The sequence below is a fragment of the Diospyros lotus genome, chromosome 3, assembly GCF_014633365.1.
Source record: "Diospyros lotus cultivar Yz01 chromosome 3, ASM1463336v1, whole genome shotgun sequence".
Lineage (NCBI taxonomy): Eukaryota > Viridiplantae > Streptophyta > Magnoliopsida > Ericales > Ebenaceae > Diospyros > Diospyros lotus.
Window position 1 is genome coordinate 9,571,605 of NC_068340.1, and position 15,868 is coordinate 9,587,472.

A 15,868-nucleotide genomic window follows, 5' to 3' on the forward strand; every position below is an offset into this window, starting at 1 on the left:
CAAAGAATATGTAAATTAATCTGGTTGGAAAAACTATTACAAGACTTAAAGATATTGTGGTGAAAGAATTGATGGACACCCAAGTATGGGGTGAATTGGGTTTTAAAAGATTTTTCTTGATTTTAAACACTCTTTGAATAAAAGTGTTTAGACTTTTCAAATTATAAGAACTGATGCTTTAAGTGTAACCTTGATAGAAAATGATGTGATACAAATGTGCAATAAATTCAACACAAAAAGATTGATCCTTTTATAGTTTTAGAAATTGGTTGCTGAAAGTATTAATGTTGAATCAAGGATGGTGAAAAATGACTCTTGTTGAAGGATGAATGAAAGTGCTAAAATAAAATAAAGAAGTAAAGAATGCAGCGCACATAGATTTATAGTGATTTGGCCAACAAGCTTACTCCACTCCCTTGGCTCCTCACCAAGGATTTATCCATTTAATTAGGTTGCGTTCTCTTTACTGTTTTCAAGTCATTTTTAGTTTTCAATTTTCTAAAATAATGAAAACGCGTTCTCTTTACTATTTTTAAAAATACATTTTTGAAAGCAAAAAAAAAAAAATTATAAGGAAAACTCAAAACAACAAAAAGTTGTTTTGAGTGTTTTCATCCAAAACAAACTCAAAACTCAAAACACATTTATTTATTCATATTTTATTATTGTGATGGAAAAAATATTATAAAATTCATTAACTTTAAAATGTATATATTTTTTTAATAATATATTAACATTAAATATTTTTAATTTATTAAATAATCAAATTTATTGAATAAAATATAATTAAAAAATTATTTTCAAAATTTCAAAGAGAACATGTTTTCTAATTTTTTGTTTTGAGAAATAGTTTTTTAAAATGACATAGAGAACGCGTTTTCAATTTTCTAAAAACAGACTATCAAAACAGAAAACTGAAAATGAATTCAAAACTCAAAACTAAAAATTTAAAAACAAAGAGAATGCAGCCTTAGTTTTTTCAGGCTCAATTATAACCTCAGCTTTTCACAGGTGCAACTATAACCTCCATTTTCCCTAGCTCAGAAGTAACCAATACAATTAGCTTTTAAAGGCTCAATCGAAACCACTACCTTTTACAGGATCAAGCGTAACCTCTTGCTTTTTCAAAGGATCAAGAACAACCTTTTATCTTTTAGGGATCAAGTGTAACCACAACAAGATATAAGCAGAATACAACTTGAAGCACTTGAAAATCTCTTACAAAGAAAATAGAGATAAAAAGAATAAGTAGAATGTTAACTCTCATTCTTTCTTTTTCTATTTGAAGATGTAAGCTTGAAGAAATTCTTTTGTCTCAAGTTAGTTGGAAGAGTTCAAGAACAACAACTTTTATCTTCAACCTCATTTCCTTTTATAGTTGTTAAAAAAATGTGCAATTGTAAGGACAACTTTCTTTCTTCATAAAATAATCATTAGAATATTTAAATATCATGCTCAAATAATTTATGGAATATTTGGAGTCTTTTTGAACCCTAAATGGTCAATACAATGAATTAAAAATATATGCAATGACTCTATTTTTAACTTTCAACACAAAAATAATCGACTAACTCAGACACTTATTCGACTGATGAAATTTATAATAGAGTATATAAGCTTCATACTTGAGTATATTTTGACTGCACTCTATAATACTTCATATACTCGATTGAGCTCATCAGATACTTGAGTAAGCTCATCGGCTACTCGATTTATCTTGAAATACAAAGAGCTTTCATAAAATACACTCACTAATAGTCAATTATCCATCAACATACACTTGATTGCTCTAAAAAATACTCGATTAAAGCCTTATAATCATGAACATTCGACCATGGGATCATCATACTCAACTAATACTAGAATTTATTCAATTATGAAAACCTCTTCATTGATTACAAAGGCATAACACTCGGCTATCACATAGATCACTTGATTAATTTTGACATAGTCGAAACCTTGCAATAAATAGTCGATTGTAAGAAGCATACACCTAAGATATATTCAAACACACTCAATTATGCTCTATGCTTTACTCGATTATCATTCAAACAACATATATTGTTTTGAATACTATCAAAACAACATCTAAGATATCATAAACATTAAGCTTAAATATAAAACTTAATTTTCTCAACATATAAACCTTAAGCTCAAATAAACACAAGTGTTGCTTGTGAAAGTTGGATAAATCTAACTTTCCAAATACATTCATTTGGTTACATAAAAATCCTTAGATGAGCCAAGATAAAGAGATATTTTAAAGCACATGGCTTTTGATAACAAGTTGAGAACAAAACATGTTACTTAACTAAATGACATCCTATTTCTATATTCAAATGAGAGTCATTCTTCTAGACTCACATATCAACATGAAAATGCATCAATACATGGCATGGAACATAAAGATTCAGCATACATATTCATTCATGCTTTATGAAACATATCCACATAAAATATTCATGAGTCAAGCATCTCACTATTACTTGATTAACATAAAACACCTAACATTTTAAATATGTTGAGCACAATATATGTTACTCAACAATAAAGCACATCATTAACACAAGAATACTCTAGCTTGATCATTATGATAACTCATTTATATATCAAGACAAGAGCACACTAAAACAAAACATAACATATCAAGATGCTCAAAATCTAGCATCATGATTTATCAATCATTAACAAAAACACATATACACTTAACAAAGCATACATGATTTCTTATTCCATAAGCACTCAGCCACATATATTACTAATGCATACATTGAGTAATTCTCGAAAGATGGAAACCTTAGAGATCTATTACTCAAATGCATTTAACCTAAACATAAGAAGTACTTAGGAAGTACTGCTTGAAAACATACAACATTAGAAGAAAAATACTGATTGTAACTAGATGCTTTGAGATAAAGATACTTAATTGCATCTTCATTCTCATTTGAGTGATGAATCATCACTCTACTATCAGATTAAGAAGATGAACTTTCAGCAGCTTTACCAAATACTGCATGAAATCAACAATCCTATAGATACTTGAACGATTTTCTATCAAGCAACATGCACTCAAAATGAAAAGTTCTTTAAGAGATCTTTCTAATATTTTGAGAACTTTAGGAAATTATGCTCTATGAATTAGAGCTTAGAATCACTTTCCTAAGCATATATATATAACTTTACTCAGAGTAAGAAAGATAGATATTAAAGCATTATCTTAAAGAACACTACTTTTAGACTTGAGAAATACTTCCACATAATTTCAGTGCTTAAAATATGCCTCAACCTTAAGCTTAGTCTTTAGGATATATGACATTTATCCATGACACTAGTGCATTAGGATTCTTAAGATATCCCATGAAATCCTTGAGCAAGAAACTTAATAACATATTAAGCACATAAGCAAGAGCAAGATTAATCACAAATACACTTAGGTTGTTAACACAACCTTATCATGAAAAATAAGACAATATAAATTCTATGAATCAAAGCTCAAGTACCCTTACTTGAGTATATGATCTTTTACTCAAAAGACATAATGTTGACTTGATGTTTAACACTTAATCATCACACAACACATAAAGAATACATTACTCTAAAGCTTGAGTAATACTGCCACATACATCACTTAGCATATAAAATATCATGAGCCTCTACAAAGCACTCATGTATTAGAACTTAGGATAACCCTAAGGAGAAACATATCAAAAGATATATTAGTAAAGTATATGGCTAAATTAATAAGGCATATATAAGATCATGCTAAAGGATAATCCTACCAAGGTTCCTTGACTAAGGTAACCTCCATACATCTTATCAAGATAAGCTTAACATATTCTATATTCTAATGCAAAGCATATTAATACACTTATGAGAACATAACATAAAAGGAAATTAAAGTTTTTCCATAAATGTAGTCATCATCAAAACATCTAGATCATGCAACTCAACACTTGGGATGGACTAGTGGAGCTATACAGTTACAACAAATTAGCCATCAATATAGTTCACTAGCTTAAGGGGGGTGTTGGTGATAGAATGGAAGTGCTATGGCACACACCAAGAGAGGGGGTGAATTGGTTATTTTTAAAATTGTCTTTCAAAACTTGAGAAATATAAAATCCATAAAGATTGATATGTGAAACAAGTGAGGAATGGATAGGTGTTTGACAATAAAATGGAATTAAGAATACAACCACACAAGAACACGAAGATTTATAGTGGTTCAGCTTAACCAAACTTAGTCCACTATCTTAGCTCCTCACTAAGGATTTTGAAATAAATCAACTAAAAACCCCTACTTGATCCAAGTAGGTCTTCTAGTTCAAAGACTAGGTATTACCATCTCCTACACACAATGTAGACCCTCTAGCTCTTGCTAAGAAATTCAATACAAGTGTGAAAGAGAGATTCTAAGAGATTTACCTCTTAGTTACACGTTCTCTCAATGAAATAAAAGGCTTTGGAATGATATACCAATGAATACAACAAAGACTTTACCAATAAAGATGAGAGAATTCAAATTAAGCACAATAACAACTCTTGAGCACTTCATAATTGAGCAATAAATTCTTCTAAACATCTTAAATGAGCCACCGACCTCCTATTTATAGTTGATGGTGAGTAGAGACAAAAATCAAACTGTTGGTGGTAGTTGAGAGGCATTTAATACTCCAAAAACTAGTCGTTACAAGTTTCTACGAAACAAACTATCAACAAAAATATTGAGTTAGTAGATTTAAGCTAATATACAAAGAGTAGTCGACAAATTGCTGGACTTCTGTTAATAGATGCATGAAATGCATTCTGTCTGTCAACAGAACCCTTGGCTTAGTCAATAGATTGAGGCAAAAATAGAAACAAAGCAAGGAGCAAGCTTACTATTTGTCGATAGATGCTTGCTTATCTGTCGATAGATTCAAATCATATATTTTGTCTGTCAACAGAATGAATTGAGATAGTTAACATATGCTTGCTTCATGCCTCAAGCCAATATTTGGAGATTATTTTGAAATATAATTCTTTATTTTTCCAATCTCCTAAATCATGAGTAACACATATATATTAGACAATACTTTGACTAACACTCTTGAAGCTTTGAGGTCCAAAATATTTTTATCAAGATAATTTACTTTGATTTTTTATGTTTGAAATTGAACGTCAAATTTTGAAATCAAGATCCTTTCTTTATTTTGTCATTGTCAAAACTATGATCGCAAGATTAAAAAATTAGTTGGAATGCCTAAAGTTAAAAATAATTGATAGGATATATATTAAACAAGATTGCAGCTATAAATTATGGATTGATAAGTGATTGATTGGAGTAATTATAGAGATTGTACAAAGTCAAAACTTTTTATTTTCTAGAATTGTCTAATTCCTTGATTGTTGTACAGTCTAGATTATAAGATTATATTATGAACCTTTTGTCTATATATTTCTATACAGAAGATTAGTCCATGTGAACAAAATCATTCTTTCATCCAAAAATACTTTCTATTCATAAGATAATCAAATAAAACATCAACACTAACCCAATTTTGTTTGTAACTAATATGTTACTTGTCAAAAACTCATGGAAATATAGAAAGGGTAAATTTCACAAATACTTCTTGAGCTTTAAGTAAATTGCATCAATTGTTTTTATGTTTTTAAAAATAGTGCATCTCACCTAAGTTTTATGACCCTGAATCACTTTCCCCCTTGGTGTTAATAAACAACTATTAATTTTTTCTAAACCCCCAAAAAATTGCCTTATCTTTTTCCATTTAGTTATAAAAAATAAAAACAGGTAGTGGTTGGTTAGCAATGGCCATCATCGCCTTTTGGGTTCAAAACGACCCTAGATCTAATCTTTAGGTTCAATCAAGACCTAGGGATTAAATTTGCATTCAATTCAAACACAGAAAAATTATGGGATCAATTTAAGAAGCCTAAACACTATTCGTGTTCATCAAAGAGAGAACCTAGGGATTAAATTTGAGTTCAATTCAAACCTAGAAGAATAATGGGATCAATTTAAGAAACCGAAAAACTATTTGTGTTCATCAAAGAGAGAAATGGGCAGTTGGCGAGGAGGGGGTTCACTAGAAACCCAACCACACTTGTAAGGCCCGCTTCTGAATACTCGAAAGAAGGTCATTACAGAGATAATATAGAACAAAACTGAACTCAACTCATTACATTTCTAGCAGCGAAAATTTAATAAGATTTAATTACATTCCCAACATCTCATAACTCTAGGCTCGATGGCCATACAAAATAATAAGAGGCTCAAATGCCAATAACATAATAAATTCTCATCATTACAAATCTCACCAAATCACTAACTAGGATCTTTAAAGCTAGGACGCGTCTCCGTACACCACTATCCCTTGGCTGCAATCCTATTGGACTCGCCCCCAATAACCGTCTTTCCTTTACCTGGAATGGCAAAGAAGATCAAGTGAGCCACAAGGCTTAGCAAGTTCGAGAAACAAGGAACAATATATAGGATCCAAGAACACAATGACACCAAGAAGAGTAATCAATGACTCCACAATTATATACAAGATTCATAATTCTTGAATTTATCAATTCAACTTAATATATCATGTCACCATGTATCACTATGCAAATGTGCATAAAATTTCAATATCATTATCAATTCTCAAAGGCTCGCAAGCAATCATTCAATACATGCAAGAGTGCATCATTTCATTACCCATATCAATTTCTCCAGCTCTCAAGCCATAAATCAATGCATGCGAAAGTGCATAAGTTTCATAAAACCTCATAAATAAATATGGAGCCAACCTGCCGAGCTATGGCCACCTCATCCTGCGCCAGGTGCTCTAGGGTACCCTTTCTCACTCCGCGCAAAATAATCGATGCGCAAAACATATATATATATATATATGAAACTTGTACGTGTATGCATCATGTATGTATTTGCCAACCACATGTATTTAAATCATTGATTTTGCGATATTCATGTTGTTAACATCACTTACCCATACCGGGTATTTTCCCCATTATCAGATAAATTCAACATATCTTCCTTCATAATGTTTACCACATTCAAGATGTAATTTATGACACAAAAATGCTTAATGTAATTTACAACACAAGAATACTTCTTTGAGAGATGCTATTTAATATTAAATCTCGATTCACCAGCTGATTTCATTTAACCAGTGATAGTATGCATTTACTTGCATTCATGCTCATAGCTCAAATTCATTATTAATCCCCATGCAATCAAATGACCATACCACGTGAAATTGCTGACCAAACATAAACCTTAAATTTTTCTAAGGCAATGGACGTGTATATATATATAACTGGGTTTGTCAAACAGAACAAAACAGGGGCATTCGAATGACTGTTTGAGATTTACAGCTAGGCAGCGCATGCTCTAATAAGATTTACAAATCTCTGAGGGGTATCAGCTCGTTACGCATGTTGTATATATGTATTTACAAGTGGGTCTCATATATGGGTGAACAGTATATATATTCTTAGTTGAGCTTTTGTTGTTTGTGCGAGACCTCTAAATACCTCAATGAAATCATTCGAATGGACTGAGCATTTTACATTCAAACACAACACATATACATATAAGAAACATTTGGATCAACGAGCTCATTTGGATATGATATACACACACAGATATATATATATATATATATACATTTAACACTGCTTCTTTGGATGCAGAATGAGCAGAGATTCTCATCCTCACCTAGCTATATAAAATGTCATTCACGAATAAAGCTTGGGGTGAAAACAAACCCCATTTCGAGACCACAAGGAGACCCATAAAGAGATACAGAAACAAAATATTGAACACAGTGAGCTAAAAAAATAGCACAGCCAGCTAATATGAGCTAAAATAAACACAGAGAACCAACATGTACGCATCAATAGTTTCAGCAGAAGAAGATATAGGCTAGCTTGCACAAGGATATAAGAATATATATATATATATAAGTGTTGAGTTCTAACCTAGTCAAGAGGGGGGGTGAATTGACACCTTTTAAAAACTTTAATGCAAAACTTATGCACGTATATATATGAGAAAACAAATTTAATATAAACCAAAATTGTAGTTGAGAGTACAGGAGCACTTAAATACTAGATGGATAATATGATATCCGCCAGCTGTGCTAGTATGTGCTTAGATCCAATATACTCTTTAAATTACAACTTGGTGAAAAACATGTGATTTGAATGCACACAATAACAAGACTTTAAATAAACCAAATGGAATATTGAATGAGTACAATTAATGATCAATTAAAGCAAATCAGAATATAATAGCCAACAAGAATGTAGGCCTTAGGATTTGGCCACACAAAAACAAAAACAAACAAGTATAATCAAGCAAGAATAAGTAAAGAGTGAAGAGAAGAAGGACACAGCGATTTATAGTGGTTCGGCCCTTATGGCTTACATCCACTACCTAAGGATTCCCTTCCTTAGGATTTTCAATCAAATCCACTATATGAAATTTTTCTTACAACCACCAAAGCCTTCACTTGGCTTCACCACCACCAAACTATTTCTGGAGTCTCACACTCACTAGCTTGGATTTTGTACGCTCTTTACAAGATAGTAGAGATTGAAAAATAGGGTTCTCTCAAAAATAATACAATGAAGTGTAGAGAACTCTCTTAGTTTTCTCTCAAGAAGATAGAGGAAAAGAAAGACTTGGAGAGAATGAGAATCTTGGCTAATGATGTAGAGAATGATAGGGCTTCCAAAAGTTATTCCAAAGCCTTCAAGAGACCCTTTTATATAGTGCTAGAGAAGGCTTTCCTTAATCAATCTCAGCCCTCCATGTGTCAAGTCTTCAAGCCAATCTCAGCCCTTCATTTGAATTCTTGATTTACCTTCTATAATCAGCTAACTTGATTGATCATCAAGATCTTTGACTTTTGTTGATCTCCAATCAGCCTTGAATGAGCAAATCAATTCCAATAATGCATGGTTGACTTTAAGGATTAAAATATCAACAAAATCCTTCATAATTCTTGCAAAATCGACCATAAATAAGAACTAATCAATTCTGACTTCTAGTTGAATCTTCAATCAGCTTTGATTGTGCAATTGGCCCCTTAGCTTCCATAACAAGTATAGCTAATTTGAAATTTGAATTTAAACCTCCAAATGGTGTAAAATCCATCCAGATATTCTCAAATAATGAAGCAAATTTGTCCAATAATGAAGATATCAATTATAACTTCAAAGGCCCTTAATTGATCAAGTTTCCATACTAAAAAATGTTGACAACAAGAAGAGAATCAATTTGTGTAGCTGAATATATGCAAGATATCCTTAGAATATTCTCCCATAATGAAGATATCAATTAGCTATAATGAGGATATCAATTAGTCATAATGAGTAGGATAATTGATTCCATGATTTGAGTAGAGGATCCTTTTAATGAGATAGAATCAGCAATAAAGGAAAGTAATATCAATCAAGGTTTAACTTTCAAACCTTAATTTCCTCCATTAATGTTGAATAATAGGGCTGAATCTTTAACTTCTCCATTTGAATGCAATTCAAAAATTCTTCCATATTTAACTAAGTAAAGAAGCTTCTAAGAACCTTTAAATTTACTCCATGATTCTCTTACCATATTTAGACCAACGAGATGATGTAACCTTGATGAGTGTGCTCCACGTGGCTGCCATGTCACCAAGATGCCACATTAACAATGCCATGTCACCAAGTTACATATATGGCAACTCCATATAGTGGACTACTCCAATCTCCTCAAAAACTTCCATATAGATCTTTTGAACTTCCCATATATAAACAAGGATTCCATATATATATATATCTTCTAGACTTTCCATTCCAAGAAAAACTTTCCATATATAGCTCAAATACTCAAATTTCTAGAAAGCTCTCTAAAAACTTGTTTCCATATATAATGAAATCTCTATATAGGTATAAGAAGTTTCCATATATAACCTGTGTCATGAAATCACTAAAGAATAGCTTTGTAAGCCTTATGAAGGCTTCATGCTTTGTTAGAACATAAAATATAAATTCACATTCACACATGCCAATCATCAATCATCAAAATCTACACTCAACAATAAGAACTTGCACTGCAAATCAAATGGAAGTGCAAGAAGAACTTGCAGAACAATAAATGAGATAGCAGAAATCCAAGAGAGTGAAATACAGGGCATATAAGTGAGCTTGCACTGAAAATAAATAGGGAGTGCAAGAAGAACTTGCAGGAATGAAGAGAGAGTGGACGAAGGGAACTTGCCTGATGACTTCGCTTATGCAGAAAAATCTCCCTTACTGAAGCTACTATCAACCTAAACGAAAATACCAGCAACCAGGAGGGAAAATGAGAGATAAGAAGAAGAAGTCTTAGATGGGAAAGGAGAGTACGCACAAGAGAAAAGGTCTCCAATGCAGATGAAACATGAAGATGGCAATGCATAATCTGCACCTGCAACTTTATCCAAATGACCTGATTGCCCTTCACCTTTACAATGGTCAAATGGAAGACTAAGGGCACTATTGACATTTGATGGCCAATTTATTTTATTATGATTTTCTTTCAAAAATTTCAAATCTCATTTCCCAATTGGGCTCAGCCCATACCATGGGCCATTCCATGGCCCAACTCATTAACCCAAATAAATTATCATAATCCAAGCCAATTCATAATATAATTAAAATTCAAAACACATCACAATGGCCCAATCTACTTGGACCTTCCCCACATTTTTGGATCCCATTTAAATAGGCTACAAAATTCTTATTTCCACTTACTCTTTATTCTAATAAACAAAGGAGAATATTTTCAACCCTCAAGTAATTAAAGCAAAATTTTTTTAACCCAAAATAGAATACCCAAAAACGTCTAGACCCCCTGACGGGTCGTTACAACACTAGTAAAAACCCTTATTGCATGATGGGGTTTTCAATGGAGATAAAGACATGCTGCCACCTTCACCTTTGTTTCATCATGTCATTGTCACCTTAGTCTCCAAACCAATGCCTAAAGTCACTGTACCTCATATGTCCCTAAACTAGAAAGAGTGAGAGAGATAAGAAGGAAACAACAGATAATGAGAGAAAAGAAACAACAAGACCTAACCATTATGACTATTAACTCTAATAATGTAAGGTCCCCAACTTAATAACTATTTTAGGATTGATTTTTTTTTCCCCTTCCCGAGGACCTGATGCCAGCATAGTTACCAAGTACTCATGGCGACCTCTTCCTTGGAAACCCCGGCCGAAGAATTCAAGGGGAAGCGTTAGAGTGGTTGGCCCCTGCCAGAGTCTCAATGTATCATCACGTCTAGCAAACACATAACTGATGACTGAACTTTATTATTACCACATAGACTATCTCTCACATCTTTAAGCGTACATTAAGGCCAATTACATTAGACAACATTAAGGCTACATGTTAATTAATACAACATTGCAGCAAGATGGCACCATCAGAACCTTAGGGTTGGAATTGCTCTGTACACAGCTAATCCCCTACCACGAGCTCGCCTAGCCTACTATCCTTCGGTACCCAGCCTTTACCTGGAATGACGCAAGTGAATATGAGCCGCAAGGCTCAGCAAGCATAATAAAATAAAGACAATCGATTAATTATAGTGCTTTTTAGCTCAAGAAAGAAAGGCAAAAGATTAAAGATAGACTCTTCCCATACACCCCAAACACCTCATGCCAATGCAACAGCATACCACATCATGAGCAGTTCGTGTCCTAGCTTTAAATGCACAATATAAGTAAACTGCACATAGAGGGTCCTTGGGGCACACATAAAATACACGCATTGGCGCCCAATGCCCCCATACAAACCTGCTGGTAGCCTACTATAAGTTGCCACTGACTCTCGAGGTATACACCAGATCATTCTCTAGAGTTTAAAAATATACCCATGGAGTATACACCAGATCATTCTCCACCGGGCCCAAACAACCTCAATAACCATAGACCTTCGAGGTATACACCAGATCATTCCCCACCCCTATCGTGGTCCACTGCCACGACATACAATCCGTGGTGGGCGCCACCTATCACCCATACTCACCACCTACCAATGCACATTCTCACCATGCAATGCAATAGTAGGAAATGCAATGACTTTTACAGCATAAACGTGATGACATGACCCCCATAAACTAAGCATCAGGCCATGCTATGCCCACATAAGAATATATACATACGAAATGCTCTAAATGCACTAGCTCACCTAGGGAACCCAAGTTGGCTCTTAGACCAACCGGGTCATGCAAATGTTCACACGTCCCATTACACACAAAGCATGTGTTAGATCATATGTGCCCAAGAGTATATCTTTATGTGTTTTTTTATTGACATTCGAAATAAGTATTGATGTGTATTAATTTATTGTTGAGCAATTGTTCGATGATCGTAAAGATGTTATAAATCGAATACTTACACTACAACAAAAAACACTTATTGAGACATTTTTTTTTAGGACATTTTTTAAAAAATGCCCTATAAAATACTATTTTGAGGCACAATTTAAAAAAAATGCCCTAATAAAATAATTCTAATGAGGCACGGCAATAAAGTGCCCTAATAGAAAATTCTATTAGGGCATAATTTTTGAAGTGCCCCAATAAAATAACTTTAATGAGACACTCTTAATGAAATGCCCTAATAAAAAAATCTAATAAGGCAAAATTTTTAAAGTGCCTCTATAAAATAATTTTAATGAGACACTTTAATGAAATGCCCTAATAGAAAAATCTAATAGGGCAAAATTTTTAAACTGCCTCTATAAAATAATTCTAATGAGACACTTTAATAAAGTGTCCTAATAGAAAAATCTAATAGGGCAGAAATTTTAAAATGCCCCTATAAAATAATTGTAATGAGACACTTTGATGAAGTGCCCTAATAGAAAAATATAATAGGGCAGAATATTTGTAGTGCCTCAATAAAATAACTCTAACAAGACACTTTGATGAAATGCCCTAATAGAAAAATCTAATAGGACAAAATTTTTAAAGTGCCCCAATAAAATAATTCTAATGAGACACTTTTATGAAGTGCCCTAGTAAAGAAATCTAATAAAATAATTCTAATAAGACAAATTTTGAAGTGTGGAACTAGTAGTGTGTAGAGATTCAATTAGACTGAACTAATTGAACCGACCGACTAGCCGATTTGGTTTAGTTATTTAGGTGTCGATTAGTGATTCAATTATTTTTGGCAAAAATTTTGGGTTTATTTTTATTGATTCAGTCTTCGTTGGTCGGTTAATAGAACAAACCGAACCGCTAACCATTAGAATATGAACCACACTGTGGTTTGGGACACTTCGTTCGTCTTCGATTCACTCGTCCCTTCGTCTTCATCTCCATCTAACCATTAGATTATTTTTTATTTTTGGGTATATGAACCACTGTGGTTAGGGGAATCCAATGATCAATTCTGATAATTGGAATCGCCACCCTATTAGGTGCCCAACAACAACAGTAAGGCCAAACTTTAGTTCAGTTTGTTTGGTTATTATGTGGGAAAGTTCAATTCTTCGTCCGGTTCAGTTTTACAAATTTTGTTTGGTTAATTATTCGATTTTGGTTAGTTTGATTATTTGGGGTTTGTCAGTCGATTCGATTTGATTATTACATATAGTTCAATTATTTTCATTATTACTTTTCCATCGATTCGGTAACCAAACCGATCGTTTGCGCACCCTTATGTGAAACAAAGCTATACATATGGATTCAAAATTTTTAAATAAATATTAATTTAACACAATAATTTAAATTATTTTATTATCATATTTTAAATTATTATCATAAATTATTATTTAAATTATTTAATAATTGTGATAATTTAAACTATTTTAGCAGTTATCATAATCTGAAATTATTTTATTTTTATCAATCAAATAATTATTAATATTATTTTCATAATTTATTTTATTTTATTTAATAACTAAATAAAAAAAATCTATATATAACAACTAAATAAAATATATATATATATAACAACTAAATAAAAAAACAAAATATATATATATAACAACTAAATAAAAAAACAAAATATATATATAACATAAAAAACCAGTGGCAGGAGATTCCCCCGCCTCTTCCCTTTCCCCTTGCCAAATCTCTAAATCCCTATTGCCCATCTTCCTCAAGCATACTGTAGCTTTCACTGACTCCCTCAACATTGCCGTCGTTGCATGCTTGCTCCCTCAAATTCATCGCCATCACATCTTTACTGCCTCAACATCTACGATCGTAGCGTCCTTACTGTCTCAACTCCGACGTCGCCTTATCCTTGCTACCTGAACGCCGTCTCCGCCACGTCCTTGCTACCTCAACGCCATTGCAGCAGCCTTCTACTTCCTCAACGCGGCCGTTGCCTCTTCCAAGTAGTTCCGAACCTCCCTGCGCTCACAGTGAGTTTATGTTTTGAAGTTATATATGTTTATATATGTATTTTGTGTGTGTGTGTGTGTGGCTAGGCCTTTAATTTATGATCTAAATGTTTTTTTAGCCTTCATTTATGTATCTTTTTTAACGTTTCCTAAAGCATTTGTAGTAGGGTATTGTGACTCCCACTTTCAATTACTTTAGAAACTCATTCCTTGTCGTGGGGCGGTGGGAGGGGGATATCAAAGCAATATATAACTAATAATCAAGTGTTTTTTTTATAAAATAATAAAAAATTCAGTCAATTCATGCCAGACCCAAAAACAATTCTAAGAGAGAAAAAGACAACTGGAAGTAAAACAACAAACTAAAAATATATATTAGATATATATAACTTGGAGATAGAAAGAGTGTGAAAATATCATGTATTGGTTGATGTAATTTGGATGAAAAATAGTTTGACAGGAAAATGGCAAAGAAAAAGATATATTTAAAAGAGAGAGACAAATTGCCACGCTCTGCCAGTGCTCTCTCTAGCTAATATATATACATATACATATACATATATATTTATATATATAGAGAGAGAAGACTGCTAGCTAAGAGCAGCCTTTTTTTTTACTTGCAAAATTGTTGCTGATATATATACATATCTCTCTCTATATATATGTATTTTGTGTGTGGGGGGGGGGGGGGGGGGGGGGGCTTCAATTTATAATCTAAATGCTTTTCAGCCTTTTTTTTTTGGTATTTTTTTTTTTTTTTTATGTTTTGTGAAGCATTAGTATTGTGCCTATTTAATTTCTTGGTCTTTTTTGTAGATATCTTTTTTTGGAAATCCTTTTATTAGAAAAGGAAAATGATGGATAGAAATTGGATGAATGAACATAGAGTTAGTAGAAGGTACATTGATGGAGTGGAAGAATTCTTAAGTTTGGCATTTGCTAAAGCAAGTATCAATGGAAAAATAAGATGCCTATGTAAGAAGTGTGGGAATGGACTGTGGGCAACTAGGGAAGAGGCAAAAGATCATTTGATATGCTTTGGGTTTATTAAAGGATATACAAAATTGACAACCCATGGAGAAGGTTCATCATTTGTGGGATTTGAAACACATGCTCCTAATGACCTATTTATGAATGATGAGATGCATGAGTTATTATATGATGCATTTGGCATCCCAAATGAACATGTAAATGAAGATGACCCAATGAATATTGTAGAAGAACCTAATGAAAGGGCTGAGACATTTTATAAGTTGCTTCATGAAGCTAAACAAGAACTCTTCCCCGGGAGTAATTTTTAATTGTTATCATTTCTTGTTCGCCTATTTCACATTAAATGTCTTGGAAATTGGTCAAACAAGTCATTTTCAATGTTATTGAAGTTGTTAAAGGATGCATTTTCTGAGGGGGGGCAAATTACCAAAATCTTACTATGAGACAAAGAAAGTGTTTAAGGGACTTGGCCTT